This window comes from Cupressus sempervirens, chromosome 11 (genome assembly GCF_028749045.1).
Source record: "Cupressus sempervirens isolate cs-2001-9-10 chromosome 11, ASM2874904v1, whole genome shotgun sequence".
Classification (NCBI taxonomy): domain Eukaryota; kingdom Viridiplantae; phylum Streptophyta; class Pinopsida; order Cupressales; family Cupressaceae; genus Cupressus; species Cupressus sempervirens.
Genome location: NC_143128.1, coordinates 372183164 through 372203459, shown reverse-complemented (window position 1 = coordinate 372203459; position 20296 = coordinate 372183164).

The following is a 20296-nucleotide window of genomic DNA, read 5'->3' as shown; positions in this document are numbered from 1 at the left end:
GAATAGAAACTAACAATGATAGAATTTTACAGAGACTCCCAGTTGATCATCAATCAAGTCACCGACACATATTAGACCAAGGATGAAAAGTTATTGCCTTACAAATATATGGTTGACACACTCAAGGCATGTTTTTTTCATATTACTTTTGAACAAATTCTTAGAGACAACAACAAAGTAGTAGACACCATGTCCACCTTGGCCTCCTTGCTTTAGTTACTAGAGTAGCATGAGCGGTATGAGTTCTTAGTAGAAGAGGTGGTTCAACCTACCTTTACTCAACCTAATTCCCTTATCATTTGTCATTTAAATGCTCCTGATTCCCTCTGGTATAACCCCATCATCACTTACCTCCAAAATAACACCATCCCCTCCAACCTTTCATGCAACCAAAGATATAATTTCATTTGACAAACCTCGTGCTACACTTTGGTGGTTGATATGCTGTATCAGAAGGGCTTTGATGATACTTTGTTTAGATGTCTTAAGAAGGATGATTCAAGAATCACTCTACTAGAAGTCCATGTAAGGATTTGTGGGTCACACTCTAGTGGATTTACATTAGCAAAGAAGATTCGTAGTATGGGTTATTTTTGGCCAACCATGGAAAAGGATTCTATCGACTATGTTAAGACTTGCAAAAAATGTCAAATCTATGGTAATGTTATTCATGCACCAACCCAAGAGCTCAACCCTTTGGCCACATCATGGCCTTTTTATCAGTGGGGTTTTGATTTAATTGGAGCCATCCACCTGCCTTCCTCTAGTGGACTTAAATGGATTATTACCACCATAGAATACTTCACCATGTGGGTTGAAGCGGCACCACTTGCTGACTCTATGGGAAAAAAAATCTCTTCCTTCATCCTAAACCATATCATCTGTCAATTTGGAATACCTCATGCCATTCTCACTGACAATGCCTTGTACTTTAAGAATCAAATAATTGAGAAATTATGTGAGAAATTTCACATTATACGCCACTCCTTGTCAATTTAATACCCCCAAGACAATGGCCAAGCAGAGGCAACCAACAAGACCATTATCAACAATCTCAAGAGAATCGTCGATGATATTGGTAGAGATTGGCATTTATAGCTAAATCCTAACCTCTGGGCCTACAAGTGTGTTAGGACACCTACAAGTGCAACACCCTTCTCTTTCGTTTATGGTTGTGAATCCATTCTTCTCTTAGAGGTTGAAATTCCATCCTTGAGAGTTACTCTTCACAATATCCTATCAGATGAGGACTATAGAGTGGCTCATTTAGAGCAGCTGGAATTATTAGAAGAACATCAATGTACGACATATGAACACCTCAAAGTGTATCAGAATAGATTATCAAGACATTACAACAAAAAGGTAAAACCCTGTGTCTTTCAAGTTGGTCACCTAGTACTCCGAGAAAAGCCTAAAAACCAAGTTGCTAGGAAAAGGAAAGGAAATTGGGAGGCCAATTGGATTGGTACTTACATTATCATAGAGTATTTTGGGACTAGTACTTATACACTTGAGGATTATGATGGTGCAGACCTAGCAGGACCCATCAACAACATCCATTTCAAAAGTTTCTATCTCTAAGGCTTTGAGGAAACACATCATCACCAAAAATACCAAAAAAATCAAAAAACACCACAAAAAAAAAATTGGTGAGAAAAACCACCTTTGGTTTTAGAAGGAGCAAGAGATAGCACCTTTGACTTCCATAAACAACAAAAGTCCAATTCAATGCCGAAAGACACTCTAGACACAACTCAAGCAACTTCCTTAGAGATAAATTTTGCTTGTTTGTGGCTTCCCTAGCATAATTGAGTTAATTTCATAGATACCCAATTGAGAAATACTTGTGGGTTCCAGTTTACTGGTTTCTTGGCATCAGACATAGTTCACAGTAGTAGAGACAGTCAATATAATAGCACCAAAGGGATGCACATTAGATCAGGAGAAACATGGAGTCAAATTATGTATTGAGATATCATAGACATGAATTGCAAGAAAATCAGTGCACCTCTCAGTTATCCACCATGGCCAATAATTCCCATATCCATTTTCACTTTTTATTCTATCCTTTTGTTGTTTCAAAGATCCTTTTTGCCTTCATCATCTCCATTATAGCTCCTTGAGCCCACTCTTAGCCCTTTCGACCCACTTTGGTCACCTTGACTCTTTAGATGCCTGCACACGGTTGTGACTATCTCCACAGTCCAACAAATCTCACTCACATCCTCACTTCACCCCCACTAGTTGAAAAAAAAATTCAAAAATTGTCAAAAATTATCAAAAAAAATTAAAAATAATCAAAAATAATCAAAAATTGTGAAAAAATTTCAAAAACATTTAGAAATTGTCAAAAATTATCAAAAGAATTCAAAAATTGTCAAAAATTATCAAAGAAATTAAAAATTTGTCAAAAATTATCAAAAACATTAAAAAATTGTCAAAAATTATAAAAAAAAATCAAAGATTGTGAAAAATTATCAACAACATTCAAAAATTGTCAAAAATTATCAAAAAAAATCAAAAAGTGTCAAAAATTATCAAAAACATTCAAAAATTGTCAAAAATTACCAAAACCTTCCAAAGGGGGTAATAATTGCCAAAAATAGCCAAAAAATCCAAAAAATTAACAACACCTCAAAATTCCAATCAAACCTGCTTCATTTCAACTCAAATAAGCTATTTAACTATACATAAATTATTGATGAATTTTTCAAATCAATGGCGAGGCCCACTATATTGAAAAATATTTCAATATTTTCTAGCATATTTTATTACTCCATTACCCTGGGCAAAAATTTAAAAAGTGCCTCAATGGCATTAAAAAGCAATGTAGTTATGTCTTAAAACATCTTACTGGGCTTTGGAAAATCTTGCACCATGCGAATAGCAAAAGAGGATCCGGTAGAGTCCCTTTTCTTTCCTCTAGCCAAGAACAATAATTCCCAATGGATTATTAGTCTTATTTATGTTGTAGTGACCACGATTGATCTAGACCCCTTCAACAAATATATCAATGTTATCTGGACAGGCCCAGATATCAGTTGGATTCTTTCATCATCCCCTAACAAGGGGCACAAAATAAGTAAGCATAAGTTTGAGAGATTGCAGGGGTCTCCTTGCCTTTTAAGGCCCCTCAAATGACTTTTTCAAGACCCCGTTTTGGCCTCTTCAGGCCCCTAAAGTGCCTCTTTAGGCCCAAACGCCTTTTTCAATGCCCTATTTTGGCCATTTCAAGCCCCTGAAATGCCATTTTTAGGCCTAAACACCTTTTTCAAGACCCTGCCTTTTTAGGCCCAAACACCATTTTCAAGGCCCTATTTTCACCTTTTCAAGCCCCCAAAGTGACTTCTTAAACCCTCAAATGCCTTTTCAGGCCCCAAATGCATTTTTCAGAGCCCAAACGTCCTTTACGGACACCCAAGCACCTTTTTCAAGGCCCTTCTTGGCCTCTTTTGGCCTTCAAAGCCTCCCGTAGGTCCCAATGCTTTTCACAAACCTTGTGAGCATCTATCTTAGTGCACATCTAGCAAAAAACCTAACTTTGGTCTTATGCTTGTTTGTAAAGGCTATCAATATATATACAAACTTATGCCTCACAATTTGTGGTTTAACGCTTCCTGCTTTTGCCACCTTAAATGCCATAGCTCTCCAACCATCACACAACTTTGTACTCATCTTTCATTGGGAGCCCACACAGACATTCAGTTCCCCACATACAAGTGAAGATTTATCTTCCTCTAAAGATCATATTGTCCCCACTTTTACGAAGATTGACACCTTTCGAAATCTTTTCCAAACACAAAAATACATTTGAACATTCCCAAAAATTCCAAAAACATCCACAATTTCCTCAAAATGCTAAAAACATCCAAATACATTCCAAAATTTCAAAAACAAACACAACAATGTTCATCTGATACATCAACATTACCACTACTTATCCTTTTTCTTGCAACAAAAACAAAAATAATAATATTCTATTACAATAGCAACAACAACATTACATTCAAATATCCTCTGGCAGATCATTTATTCTAGCCTCCCTAAGGTAGGTGGCAAGACAGGGTGTCCAATCAATGGTGTTTCTTCAAACCTAGCTCCTGACAAAGAAGCCCTTGGTGTCAATCCTCTACATACCCACACCACATACATGGGAATCGGAAACCTACCATAGCATAACTGCACGTTCAATAGTTGTATAAATTCTCTATCCACAAACTATGTCTCCTGCTAGTTCTCATTCAGGAATGTCTAATGATAAAGTCCCATATAATAGGTAGCTTCCCAGTGTACCTTCATTGTCTGTTGCATATCCATGAACACATTCTCCACCAACTTGTTTATTCATGGTACAGTGATTGCTCGTTGGGCCACATCCCACTCCTGCTGCATTTGATTAGTCACCTTTTGCCAACACTCCACATCCACTTTTGCCTCACCCAACCACTATTGCAATTGTCTCACCTTTGACTCGCTCAATGTTAACCACTCCTACAGTTTCAATGACAGGGAGTTTGATTTTGCAATCGCCTCCCTGAATGACTCAAATTGTGACTGCAACTAAACCTGCTCATTTTGCATGCTCTCCAACCCCACTTGTGCCATCTTTAGGGATTCATGTAATCTCTGAGCTTGTGACCCCTCCACCTCCATCCCTGCATCATTCCCTTTCGAATGCAATTTCTCCACATGCAATTCTACTTCTAGTGATTGCACATGTGCCTACTCCGTATTCACCACCACTTCGAGTCATCTTGCCTCTATTTGCACTCCATCTTCATGTGCCTTCTCCATCAATCCCAGTAGAAGCACAACTTCCTATTCAAAATTTTCTGCTCAGACTCTCTTTGCAGCCAACATTCTTTATAATTCTTCCATGTCACTTGATGATTGATCTCCACCCCTCGCCTCTAGTTGTGACTCCTACACACTTACACCACTCACTTCCCCTTCCATTGATCCTTGTCCTAGAATTCTAAGGCTAATCAACCAACATGCTCCACTCATCCCCTCACCCACACTAATGTCTCCCACATCCCTCAAAGCTTTTCTCGCAGACTTTTTAGGAGATTTTATCTTCCCCACCTCCTCCTCCACTCTGTACATAGTCTTCCTCATCTCAAGTGAACTATTCTTCACTTGCATCATCGACTCATCATCAACCAATACCACCTACAATGCCTATTGTGTTGCAATCCCCGAGAACATCATTAACACTAACAAGGGTGTTTCTTTTTCCCTAATCCTTACATCTTTAGGTTGTGCCGACCCCCATCCCACATGACTTGATTCACCTTGCTCTAGAATTAACACTTGCAGTTCGAGCTAATACACCAACTCCTCAGAGGTTTGTTGAATGCACTTTTCTCTTTGCCCTTGCTTAATCCACCTTGCCTTGCTAGCATCACCCTCCTATTGCGATTGATCTTGTGAGCCTGACATGCTTTCACTTACACACTTCCTAATACTTCTCAATCAATCCGATGACCATGTTTTACTCTTCACCTTACTTCATTCCATTTCCATGCTATCCGCTTATTTATGGCCATCACTTTCTTAGACTCATTTTTTACCGACCTTACCATGTGTTTGCTCTTCGCTTCCTGTCGCACCAATACCAGGTACACTTCCACCATTCCTATGCCATAATTACCACTAAAAAATTTCTGCCAACATTCTCTACCAACACACACTCCATGCATTCTGCTACAGATTTCCCACTAACACATCTTTTGATTTTTTGCCCAACCATTACAACAACTTCATCCATGGATTGAACAAATTTTACACTAATACACACAACTGTCAGCAATACTGGCCTACAATTACTGGTTTTTCTACTATTATGCACTTCTAGTACCTCAATGATGTACTTGACTAGAGGTACCAAGATGAAGTCATGATACTTTATTTACCTTTGATTTGTCACTATTCGACTCTAGTGATCCTTTGATTTCATCCATTATTGGTGTCCACTTGTAAGTGCCTCCTCTTGTTTAGAAAGCCATTTGTACCTCAACCAATTTTGTATGATATCTTAGGTGAGGACTTCATCTGGCATATGATTTTTTGCATGCCTATTTTTATTTACTATGGCTATAACTTTTTTTTTTACTAAGTTGTCATACTTGTCATGTACATTGTCTATGATTGGTGGTACTTCTCGGTGTGACACGGTATTCATATTACCATAGCTGAGCTAGTGGTGGTTGTACTTGGTCACTTGTTATTAAATGCTCTATGATGACAATTAATTTGCATCTCTTTACAATAAAAGTGATAGTTAGTTGCATTCATTTAGTTTGTAGTTTCATCTTGGGTCTCTTGTGAACACATGGTTGGCACATAAATCAGGATAACACACACAAGTCTCATCAATAGTGATCAACAAAAATGCTAAATAATTTGAGTAAGGCTATCCAACCATAGGTCGCAAAATAGCATACTCGTGCAATGGTTAACACTCTACTATTGTAGCCTCAATCTCATCACAACACTACCATCTTGCATCACACTTCCTTCTTGCCTATCATCTATCCTACCTATTGCATTATGTGGCTTTCGAATCTCAAACAATTATGGTCATTATTTCATTACACCATTCATCACATTTTATGCATTCACTCCTTATTCTATTCTTACTAGGGCCTCAAGTTTCATTTCGTCACTTTTGAATCTCAAAAGTTGAGTCCCATCTCATGTCTTTTCATCTCTAACACATTCCTTTCCTTTCATTTTTCACTTTCATTCACTTTATCTTCTCATCTCCTTTATACGTTCCATTTCATTTTTCTTACATTATCATTTCATGTCATTCTACTTTATCACATTTCCATTTCATCATATTTCATTCTATCACATTCCCATTTCATTTCATTTACCATTTTCATTTCATTTATACATTCATTCCATTCCATCACATTTTTTTCATTCCACTTCATTTCATTACATGAACTTTCACTTATCACAATCCATTTCCCCCCATCCCATCACATCAAATCTCATCACACTTCATTGTATTACATTACATCGCATTACATTAAAATTCATTTATTTCCATTACATCAACTCTCATTTCATTAGACCACATTTCACTGCATTACATTATATTATTTCCTTTCACATTTTTTCTCACATTCCTGATTCACTTACATTTTTATTTCATTTCATTACATTACAACTTATCACATTGCATATTTCATTTCATTACATTTATGACATTTCATTTCATTATATGTCATTGCTTTTGTTCCATTTTATCTAAATTCATTTCATCCTATCACGTGACGTTATCACAAAATTCATTTCATTTATCAAAATTCATTTCATTACATCACATTGCATTATATCAAATTTCATTTCACTAGATTATATTATATTATATCCTTCCACATTTTATCACATTTCTATTCATTTACACCTTTCATTTCATTATATTTCATATTATTACATCACATTGCATTACATCACATTTCATATTATTACATCACATTGCATTATATCAAGTTTCATTTTACCACATCTTATTTCATTCGTTACATTTCATTCACACATATTTTCATCACATTTTTATTCGTTACAACTCATTTTTTCACCCATTTCATTCTTTATTCTTTATGCACAGATCATGCTACATTAATTATTCACCTATATATCACTATCTACTACTATTGCATCCATCAAATCAAACCATCATATGCATACATGAGTCCATTATATAAAAAGCATACACAACTACACATCAATAAGCTCAGATATCTCCTAAAGTAAAAGATCACAGAATATATCAAAAGGATCAAATCAACATGATTATAAGATGGACTGCATCAACAAGAACATCCAAATGATTAAATAACATGCACATCAAATGGTCACAATATCTATCCACATGAACATCCTACGATCAACAAATACATCTGCATGAATATCAACTGAACATCACATGAATAATAACACATAATGATGAGTAATTCCATAACACATAATATACACTCATCCATGTGTAGCTGGTTGACTTGAAGGTCCCTGCTCACCAAGGGCACTCCTCTCCTCTTGTAATGCCTGTTTAGATGCATCAATCGTCACTGCAACACCTCTAGCTACAGTCATCTAACTAGTCGATGCCCCATCTGTCCTCGTTGGTGATGGTGGCCCCAGTGTCATCAATGCTATAAATGCATGTAGCATACTCATCAACTCACTCATCTGATTCTCCATGGCACTCATCTAAACCTCTAAATCAATAGATCCTCCTGCCCTCTCTGGTAGTGGTTGCACATCTAGCAGTGTCTGCTGCTACCCCAATCACTATACATCCTATGGATCTCTAATTGGAGCCTATACCCACAACCTCTGTCATCGAATAAACTATATATCATTGGGCAACCTCGCCCTCACCTGCTCTGCCCTACCTTGCCCAAAATCTTTGTCCCACTGACTAGCTCCCACACCACCACCCCTCACCCTCGCACCTTCATGGCCCTAGATCCCTCCAACTATCCTTGCACCTACATCTCTTGGTCTCTACACTGGACCTCATGCCACATCCCTTTATGGTAGTACCATGGCTACTTGGCCTCTCCCTCATGTTCTAACCATACCTCCTACTCTCCCTCTGGCCCGTCCTGTCCTTCTACCTCTCCTTGGAAAACCCTCATCATCTCCATCCTCTCCCCCACTCGATGGCTCATCAATGCCTAGAATAGGCTCCACTAGATCCATGTACTTCGGGAATGGATGCTCTCAAAACCATCATGCATAGTCCACCTCCATCCCTATATCTACCTCTCCATCTTGCAATTCCCATGGCTATGGCATATCTATCATCTACAGAAAAGCCTCTAGGAAAACCTCATACTCCAAGGATGGCCCCCGCACTACCCTCTCTGACTAAACCCAAGCATAATGTGTTGACCCCTATGGCATGCCCTACCGCAGACCAAACTGTCTCACAACCCTTCTGAAGCAAAATCTCTCTATCACTGTGGGCACTCGGCTAAGAAAATATCTTGGACCAAAGAAATATATCATCTCTTCATCGTCCTCAGCCTATGGCTTAGTAAACCTGTACGGTCTCCATACAATCTCATCAATGTCATCCAAATTTTTTTGCCAATACTCTATCTTGCCCAAATGGGGCTGCATGATCACATCGAAGTAAGTATATATATAAGGCATATCCTGCAAATGCTATTGCACACATATCGACCAAGTAATGGGTAGATGCTCCCATGTCCATAACTATAACAATATCACACATGCTAATAGCGATGACTCCAAAATATACAACCTGATGCAAGTCATGATATAAGTTGACCAAAATGTAGCTGCCTCATGCAAATCTCTAAGGTTGATTGATCATATCTTGTATCAATTAGCCCCATCCAACTGGACATCCTCACCCTCATTGGTCTAGCAATAAAAACCCTCCTATCAATCTTGCCAAAACTATAAACATTGGCTCATACTGCATCATTTGGAGCCATGATACACTGTCATCCCTAACGTTGTCATCTCCATACACATCTTTGAAGGCAATACCATCTGTTGTCTAATCATAGTACACTAAATCTCCCACTGTTGGGATCCACAAAAATCAATATACATCCTCTGACATCATAGTCATCTCACCCATAGGAAAATGAAAGGTGTCATAGTCTGAGTGCCATTGCTTGGCCATAGCTATCAATAGCCCTTTATTCACTTGGAACTGGGGCATCTGTAGTAAATAAGTGAACCCACATCTGTCTATCACCTAGCAATCTATGATCGACAATCTGCCTACTACCTCTAGGTGCCAAGGATACAATCCTCACACTATGAGCTTGCACCCATTTACCTGTTTACATCAAACAAACACATGACAATGTCAGTTTCTATCCCAAGTGACCATCATACATCAGTCTACTATTTATAGCTAGCTAATCAGCTACTAGTTCTATCTTGGACCTGTTACTTGTCCTTCTCTATCCTGAGTCAGACTTGTTTATTTTCCCTACTCTATATCTTGAGCTGAGGCATCATTCTTTACCAATCTATCATCAAATTGATCCTATGACATCAATTCATGCTTACCTTATTGCTATTGTTTACTCTCTATGACACATCCCTAGTCGATAGACCTAGAATCTAGCCTTTTGCATTATCCTACACTCAATTAAGGCTTTACACTCTATTTTTGCTCTTCAAAGTTCATCTACAATGTTTCCTCAGACATATATGCTACCAAATTAATTGGATGCACTAAAATAGACCTATGCGCTATTACAATGCTTGAAAGTGTTATTTCCTATGCCTGTTGTGCTATAACAAGTATTAGCGCTATCAAAATGATCATATGTGCTCTTTAATAGTGCATAGGTGCTATTATAAAGAAAAGTGCTAAAACACAGTGCATCTACACTACAAGATCATTCAAATGCGCCTAAACACTTAGATGCACTATTTAAAGCTACACATATGCTATTTTCCTAATGAATGAGCTATTTTGCTCTAAACCTAGGGTTTTATATGTGCTATTTCAGCCCACGCATTCACTAAAAGAGTGTTTGAATGCATTAAAAAAATACATATGCACTAAAAGAAAAGCTAAATGCGCTAAAATACCTAAACTATCACATCTACTACAAAAATTCAGGCGAAATTCACAAAAACTCAGGTACACATGCAAAAATCTTAACAATGGAGGATCTCGAGGACTTATCGGGGCACCATAATCTGTTGGACACTCATACCTATGACCCCACTCAAATCTATGCTCTCGTAAAGGAACCACCATCCTTGCAAGGTTAGAGCTCCAAATTGCCAAATGTCAAAAGAGAGTGTGAAAATGACAAGGGTAAATACCCTTTTGACCTATTTAACCCTCCTTAGGGGCATTCATATCACTTTTTAACTCTATTTACCCAACATTAGAACCTTTTTGTTCATTATTTGCCAATTGGGTATTGTATTTATACCAACTTGATCCTCTTTATCTGCCACATATTAAACGTTGCAGAAATAAAATTGGAACCTCCTTAATTTTTGTCCATTCATTTTTTTCTAATTTCATTTTTGAAGGGGCAATATATCCATATTAAATCGGGGCATCAAAAGTATATCCATATTAAATTGGGGCACCAAAAATTTCTAAAAAAATCAACATCCAAATCGGGGCATCAAAATTTTCTTAAAAATAAAAAATGTTCTACCTCAGCCAAAATTTCAAACATCAAATAAAACTAGGATATCCAAGCAAAAACATTGCACATCGATCAAATCAACGACATTCAGACAACAAGCCATCAACGACAACCAGACATCATATCAACTTGCAAAACATCAAAATATCATTGAACAAACATTGAATCATCAGAATTTGGCCTAAAATTAGAAAATCAAGACAACATTTGAACTAATATGCTTCACATATTAGCTCAAAGAGGGGCATTTGTAGACACCCAAAAATTGAAAAAGACTTAAAACACTGCAAATCTCAATCTAACGACACAAGTTGAGAGAAAAACAATAGACTTTCAAATTAAGGATTACATCAGGTCATTAATCGATTAAATTATCTATCAAATTAATAAGACCTAAACCAACTTCAAAAAGAGAGAAAAAATAATTCAAAATCATAAAATAAAATTCAAAAGGGAGAAGGAAAAAGACAAACTTTTGAAAATAAATGGAACTTTTATTTTATCAATAAATCCATTTATCCTCACAAAAATGAAAATCCTCCTTTTATTTTAAAAGAATTGAAGAAAATCCTCATCTATCCTCGAAATCAAGACTTTTAGGCTCTTTCTCTTGTCTCTTATAAAATATTTTCAATTTCACATTCATTCACCAGTCAAAGGTAAAAACCCAAATTCTTACCCCAACCCCTTCTGAAATCCTATAAATAAAAGGAGAATTCAAGAGCAAAGGGACCCAAATTTTAGGCATCTACATTATAGGCATATTCAGAGTTGTCATATTAAGCATATTAGCATTGTTATTCTAGCAAGTTTATGTCATTTTGATAGCATTTTAGCTTTGTTTTCATGTTATTTAGTATCATTTTAACACATGTTTAGCTCATTGCATGTACATTTTGATAGTATTCTAAGAGTTGTTACTCATATATAATCTTCATTTTCATCTTATATCTTGTATACATACTAGTAGATTTGCATTTTAAGTGTACTCTCATTCTAGAACTATCACAGAGATGCTAGTCTAAGAGCATTCTTAGCGATTATAGTTAGGGAAACATGGGACGTTTGTAGAGTTTACATTTTGACAATGTTTTCTTGAGTTTAGTCTAGTTTGTTGTCATTTTTATCTGCAGTCTGCATTAAGGTTTCATGAATACGTGAATATACTATGTATCTGGGTTATGCATGTACCCTATAAAGGCAAGTTTTGTTGTTGTTCTCGGGATCTCTCTTTTTTTGAACTTTTGCAAACTTATCCTCTATAAATGCTTTTACCTTTTATTCAATAGAAATTGTTATTGTCTCATTCATTTTCAGCTAGTTAAATTTGTGCAACCTATCATGCCTCATTTTCTTTGATGTATTTTGATGATTGCAACACCTTATGTATATGTTCATTATAATTAACTAATCTGTTAAGTGAATCTATGTATTCCTTGCATGGTTATGTTATTTCTTGGCTTTTCTATGGTGTTAAGATTGAAAGAATACAAATAATGGTATGTCTTGTGAAGTCTATTGGATTTTAGTGCAGTTTCTAGAAAGAAGTAGATCAACAATCTATTTGGTGCATCACTACATTTCCCTTTAGCATTTTTAATTTATATTTCCTTCTCCCTTTTCCTTCTAAGTCTTAGTTAGGTGCACCCAGATTGTGAGGAAGCCAACCTTCTCCGGAGATTCAATCTCCAATTACAAAGTCCCAGACTTTTGAGATTGTTTCCATGTTACACAAGACTACCTGAGAAGTATTCCTTAAGGCTAGGGTGCAAGCTTTTGTGTCAACAATTTTTGGCATGCCCAATGGGACTACATTCAAGCTTACTATGAAGTCAACTGGTTTGCTGGTGTCAAAATAAGGACTTCAACTTCTATGTTGAGAAAATTGTGCTACTCTCAACATTTCAGCCTTCAAGAGGCTCACATTCAAGCACTTGGTAGCTCCATCTGTAGATATCAGTTTCTATACCAAGGTTGCTAAGATTTGTGCCCAAAGCTCACAAGGGCATCTTCTAGAGGTACGTTTCAATATATTGAGATTTCATTTTCAAATCCTAGAAGAAAAAAGAATAGAATTTCTCTATCACTAGTTAGGGGTATAGAAGAAATACATACAACAACAAGATTTTTTTCTACACCTCATGTTGATAGATCACAACCTAGGGTACCATCTTTCCATTTGAATAGATCACTTTTTCACATGGCCTAACCTAGAGTGCATGCTTTTGCCACCTTCAATGGTGGGAGTCCCCTTATTCTAGCTCAAAGGCATGATATCCTAGTGTTTTCTCTTAATAGTATACTAGAGTTTACTAGTGAAACTTCCATTTCTCCCTTAGGGCACATTCAAGAAGTTTCAAATGTTTGTAATATTCATGGTATCATTGAGGATGATATTGTTGTTAGGCTCTTAGCCTCATCGTTACACAGAAAAGACTTACAATGGAATAGACGGTTGCCATATAACTCCATTAATAATTGGGATGAGCTAGGAGAATGATTGTGTAAGCATTTTGAAGATAAGAGTGATCATTTATCACTTTTGGAGCAACTAACTACGATTAAAAGAGCACCCTATGAGTACATGACTGATTTTAACTATAGATTTCAGAAAATGTGGGATAGAATTTGTACTACAACAAAACCTCTCCCTAGTAATGCTTTCTTGCATTATCTTAGAGCTTTCAATCATAGAATTTCTACCACATTGCATACCTTGGGAGGACATACTCTACTAGCTGCATATGAATTTTCCATAATGGCAGAAAATACTTTGATCCAAAGTGGGGATCTAGCTCTAAGCCCTCTAATGCCACTGTTTCCTAGCATGCCTACACATCATCCTATAATGGCTCCCAGCCCAACTAAAATTACATATTAGGCTCTTGTTGTTTCTACATCTTTGAATGGAATTGATGAAACTAAGGCCATGATGTAGCCTATGATGCAAACTATAGATAAAAGGTTTGATGATCATACTACAGTGGTGCAAAAAATGAATAACAAGTTGGTGACTTTGGAGAGACAACAAGCTCAGGGTAGTAGGCCTCCTCAACCTCATTATCAAAACCCTGCACACAAGCCCCCAAATCAAAATTAGGGTTATGCTCCCTATAATAAGAATAAGCCTATTGGTAATATCTCTATTGCAAATGCAAACACAGACCTCAACAGGGCTTTAGTCCCTTAGAACAATTTGGCTCAAGATCAGGACTTCTGTCCTTGTAATTATTCATATTGTTCTTGTATGTGCCAAAAGGTAGAATCTTTCCTAGTAGCAACTACACAAGATCAAAAAATAGGACAACAATATAGTGTTGGTCAATCCATTGATGCTTCTCATCTACAATAGCAGGTTGATTGTTCTTTCATAAACAATCAACCAAAGGAGAATTGTCATGCCAACCATGATAACTATGATGCCATAGGTCATAATACCAGAAGCAAAAGGAGAGCTGTAGAGGAGGCTCCATCCTCTTCATCGAAACAGGCTGCAAAGGCTATCCCACATGCCATAAGTGCAAATTTACAACATAATGTAGCTGCTCCATTGTAAAATCAAAACAATAAGAAGACTAAAGAGCCACATCTTGCTCTCATTCATATACCAGATTTTGTGGTCACCAGGGTTCCAACCAAGTCAATGTACACCCCTCTCAACATTGTAGATCAAATGAAAAGGACCAATATCAGTGTCCCTATGTGGGATGATCTTGCAATGCCATCTCAATTAGAATTTTTGGAACAAGAATTAAAGATTGTAAAAGTACAGACCAAACCAACTACCGTGGATGATGCAAAAATTTTGGTATAACCAACAAAGGAAGGAGATACAAGTAAGAAAAATAAACCTCCTCCCTTTTATGTCTCTTTGATTATAGGGGACAAACTAGTTCATAGTTGCATGATTGATTCTGCAACTAGTAGTTCTAAAATGCCTAAATATATAGCTAACCTCCTTGTTATTAAGTATGAGCCAATGGTTAGGGAAGTACTTTAGTTGGATGGTAGCTTTGTTAAAATTGTAAGAATTCTAAAACATGTAGAAATGACATTACATGCATACCCTGGTTGTACTATCACACTAGACATTTAAGTAGCTGAGGTTGATCCATATTTTCCATCTACCTTTCTAGGGACTTCACTGCACAGATAGGTGGTTATATTGCCTTAGATTGGTCTTATATTTCTTCAGGACAAGATATAGGATAAAAGCCTACCTAAGACTAGAGCCTTTAGCCCTTAATCATATAGAAATTTATACTCCCAGCCCCATAAACATGAATTGCACAATCCAAGAGGAGTATGAGGAATGCATAACTCATGAACATGATACTTCCTTAGTAGAGGTACCTGATTACCTTTTGGATAAGTGGGGTACTTCTTATCAATTTGACCCAATGCAAAGGTTGTGGAGATAGGTCTTAGAACATATTACTTATTTGAGGAGAATGCCCATATTCCCAATCTCATGAAAATAGAAGAAGGTACAAATGGTTTGTGGAGAATGTTCTTTGATGGCTCAAGAAACAAAAATGGTTTAGGTGTTGGTGTAATGTTGGTTTCACCAAACTTGGAGAAATACTAATTTTCATATAAACTACAATTTAGTTGCACTAATAATGTGGTAGAATATGAAGCTCTAATCCAAGGTCTTCAACTGGCACAAAGGAGAGGCATCAAGCTCTTAAAGGTATTTGGGGACAGTGAGTTGGTTGTTAATCAAATCATAAATTCGAATGTCATGAAGAACAACCTTCTTAAATCATACAAACATAGAGTTTGGGATCTACTTGAAGGCTTTCAAGCCGTCAATATTCAGAGTGTCCCAAGAAATAAAACAAACATGCTGACAGGCTTGCAACCATTGGTGCTCATTATGATATACTAGAGCATGTTGCTAATGGAAAGAAGCAGCAAATCAGAATTGTTGTAAGGCCTGTTGTCCCAAACAATTGCACAAATTGGCAAGTGTTTGATTCTGATGTGTAAATTGTCAATTTCTTGCAAAATGAAGTAGAGTTCTCTACTAGAAATCAGTCCAAGCTGCAAAGTTAGTATGGGGACTAGATTATGAACCTGAACTCCAACAAATTGCCTAAAGGTCTAATCACCTTAGAAGGCATTTTTCAACTCTGATGATCAAGCAAGAGGCAAAGGTTCAAACCTGACCACAAAGAGGGATGGCTACACACCTATCACTGTTGCTGATGGAAATACTCTTAACTTGTGAAAAGGTATGCACTGATGCTGAACAAGAAATTTTCATTAAATTATGTCAAGAATTCAATGATGTTATTGCTTGGACATATGAAGACTTAAAGGGTTTTGACCCAAGTTTATTTCAGCATACCATAGATTTAAAACATGATGCTAAGTGTGTCAAGTAGAAACAGAGGCCAATTAACCCTAAGATTGAACCCTTAATGAGAAAAGAGTTATCCAAACTTATAGAAGCCAATATCATTTTTCCTATTAAGCACTCTTCATGGGTAGTCAATCTTGTTCCTATCAGAAAGAAAAATGGAGAAATCAATTTGTGTGTAGATTTTAGGGACCTTAATAAGGCTTCTCTTAAAGATCACCATCCCCTTCCTTCTATGGAACAAATTTTGCCCAAGGTTAGTGGCTCAGAAAGATTTTCTTTCTTAGATGGTTTTTTAGGTTATAATCAGGTGTTAGTCCAAGAGTCAGATAGATATAAGACAACATTCACTACCAAATGGGGTACCTATACTTATTGTAAGATGCCATTTGGACTAACCAATGCAGGTGCCACATTTTAGAAGGCAACAAAGATGGCCTTCAAGGGTGTGCTAGTCTATCTTGATGATATAACTGTCTTCTCAAAACATGCAGCAGATCATTTTGATCATTTGAGATAGGTATTTGAAAGATGCAGAGAGTATGGTGTGTCCCTAAATCCCAAGAAGTGTGTGTTTTCCATTGACCAAGGAAAGCTCCTAGGACATTTGTGTCAAAAAATGGGCTAACAATATATCTAGAGAGAGTAGAAGTGATTCTCTCTCTCCCACTTCCTATTCATAAGAAAGTGTTGCAAAGATTTCTTGGTAGGATCAACTTTGTAAGAAGGTTCATCCTTGATCTTGCCGCCATGGTGAAGCCTCTCAGAACTATGTTGAAGAAGAACTTGGTGTTCACTTGGACCAAAGAAGGGAAGGATAGTTTTGAAGAGATCAAGAAATCAAATACATCAGCTCCCACTCTTGTCAACCCCAAGTTTGATAGAGACTTCATCCTTTACTCCCTTGGAGGAGAATCAAGTATATAAAATATTCTAACATAGTTGAATGATGAGAACTTGGAGCAACCTATTGCTTTCTTTAGTGAGGGGCTTAAAGATTATGAATGTAGATACAAATATATAGAGAAGTAGGTCTTTGCCATTGTAAGGGCTCTCAAAAAATTCAGACAACTTTTGTCCCATAACAAGGTCCAGCTCTTGGTTCCACATGCAAGTGTAAAGGAGTTCATACTGAACAAAGACATTAATGAAAAGAGAGCTAGATGGATCACAAGAGTCATGGAGTATGACATTGATATTAAGATCACCAAACTTGTGAGAGGCAAAGGACTCTATGAGCAAGTGGTCTTCTTTTTTGAGACACCCGAGGAGGCTGCCCTCTTAATACAAGATGAGCAACCAATAGAGAATGAAAATTAGAATGATTGGTTGCATGATATGACTACTTTCTTGGTAGAGGGAAGATATCCACATGGCCTGAATAGAGCTAAGAGAAGACAATTCAGATTGTAGTCTATCCCTTATGTCTTTGTAGATGGAATACCATTCAGGAAAGATTCTAATGGAGTCCTATAGAGGTGTATCAAAATAGATAAGATCAACAGACTATTAAAAGAGTTCCATGATGGGCCTGTTGGTGGTCATTTCTCACTAGGGTTACAATAATGAAGATAATAACGGCTGGTTATATTGGTCAACTCTTTCAATGATTGCCATAAGTGGGTGAGGAAATGTGAGAAGTGTGCTTTCTTCTCAAGAAAGCAAAGATTGGTTGTCCTTCCTCTCCATCCCATCCAAGTTGACTAACCCTTTGCTCAATGGGGCTTAGATTTTATTGGTCCAATAAACCAACCTCTAGTGCTGGTCACAAATGGATCTTGGTAGCCATAGATTATTTCATGAGATGGACAAAGGCAGTAGCTTTGAAAGATGCAATAGAGGCTTCGGTGGTTGAGTTCCTTGATGGGATAGTGACCAGATTTGGTGTTCCTTCAACTATCATATCAAATAATGCCAAATCTATTATTGGAACTCATATATGCTCTTGGGCTCTGGAGCATGGGATATATTTGAGCACTTCCTCAAATTATTATCCCCAAGGGAATGGCTTAGTAGAATCCTCTAATAAGAACCTCATCAAAATAATGAAGAGGACAATTGAGGACAATCAGAGGTGTTGGCATACTGAGTTGAAGACTGCCCTTTGGGCTGATAGAATCATACCCAAGACAACAATTGGGAACTCACCCTTCATGATAGTATATGGAAGGGAAGAAAGGCTTCCTATTTCACTTAAGTTTCCCTCTCTTGAACTAGCTCATCAATTGGAGCTAACCGAGGATGATGCTATGATAGTCAGGTTGGTTGAAATAATGGAATTGGAGGAAAAAAGATAGCAAGCTATGCATACACTTGAGGTACATCAGCAGTAGGCCAAAATAAGCTTTGACAAGAAGACTATGGCTAGAATATTCAAGGAAGGAGACCTTGTCTTTAAGTGGGATGCTGATAGAGCCAAGCCAAGTAGGCACTCCAAATTTGATGCTATGTAGAGTGGCCCATATGTTATCACCAACTGCAAAGAGGCCAATACTTTTTAGCTATCCAAGCCTGATGGTTCTCCCAATCCTAGTCAATGGGATTTTCCTTAAACCTTACTTTTAGAGGAGGTTAAAGATTTCTTGTACATACTAGTATAGTTTCCTTGCTTTCTAATAAGTGCACAAGCATAGTTTTCTCGCTTGGAGTTGTTCCAAGCTTTTTAGGGTTCCCCAAGTTTTTCTTTTTGTTGGTTATAGATTTTTGTGAAGTTTCAGGTTGGATAATGCAACATTTCTTGCTAATGAATCTATACCCAATGGATTGCTTAAGGCCACTAGTCAATGCTTAGCAAGAAAGCATCCCATTGAGTTGCCAAAAATGTTGGCCATTTCTACCCCCCATTCAGCCCATCATTAATAACCGATCTGAGAGATCTTCAATGGGCTAGTTTCTTTGATATGGGTTAACATGTGATTTGGTTGGTGTTAACTTTCATGTTAACTCAATCTCTTCATAAGTCGAGTTGGCTCGGTTCCTTCATTGGCTGAGTTGACTCAGTTTGTTCTTTGGCCGAGTGAGCTCGGTTTCTTCATGTGTTGAGTTGTGGGTTAATATGCATATCTGCAGGGGTTAACATTTCATGTTAACTATTTTTTCTATTTTGAGGAGTGATTTTTCTTGCTTTCACAAAATTGCAAAATTGTATGCTACCTCTTCAACTGTGTATTGGGAAATGTGTCGATAAATGAATTAGTGCCAAGTGGTGGGTCTTCTCTTACTGGGATGCTTTTGATCTAATGGCACTCATATTTTTGCACTATTTCTTGGGCCTTTTATGAAGATGCGATGGCAGTCACATTTAAATGCATCTTTGGGAGATTCCTTGCTTCATCCCAGCCATCCATTTGATATAAAGAAAATCTGGATCAAGGGCTTTGTTTTAATCATGCATTGTGGATTTCCTTGCAGCGTCTGAGCCATCCAATTCAAAAAGAGATCTACATCTATGGTCATCATTTTTTGGCCAGATCTAATTTATCCCCCATGGGTCAACTCTGTGATTTTTGCTATAGGTTAACATTGTGTGTTATCCCATCCTGCATTTTTTGATAGCAATACAAATGGATTTGTTGCAGCCATAGTACATTACTAAGACTATCCATTTAATGCAAAGCGAATCTTTGGGATTTGTAATGCCAATGATGATTCTCCTTCATGCCTATTTAATGGTTTTGTAATAATGATGATCTTTTTAGCCGATAAATCCTTTCTTTGTCCCTTCCTGTCACTTTAGTATAGCAAGTTG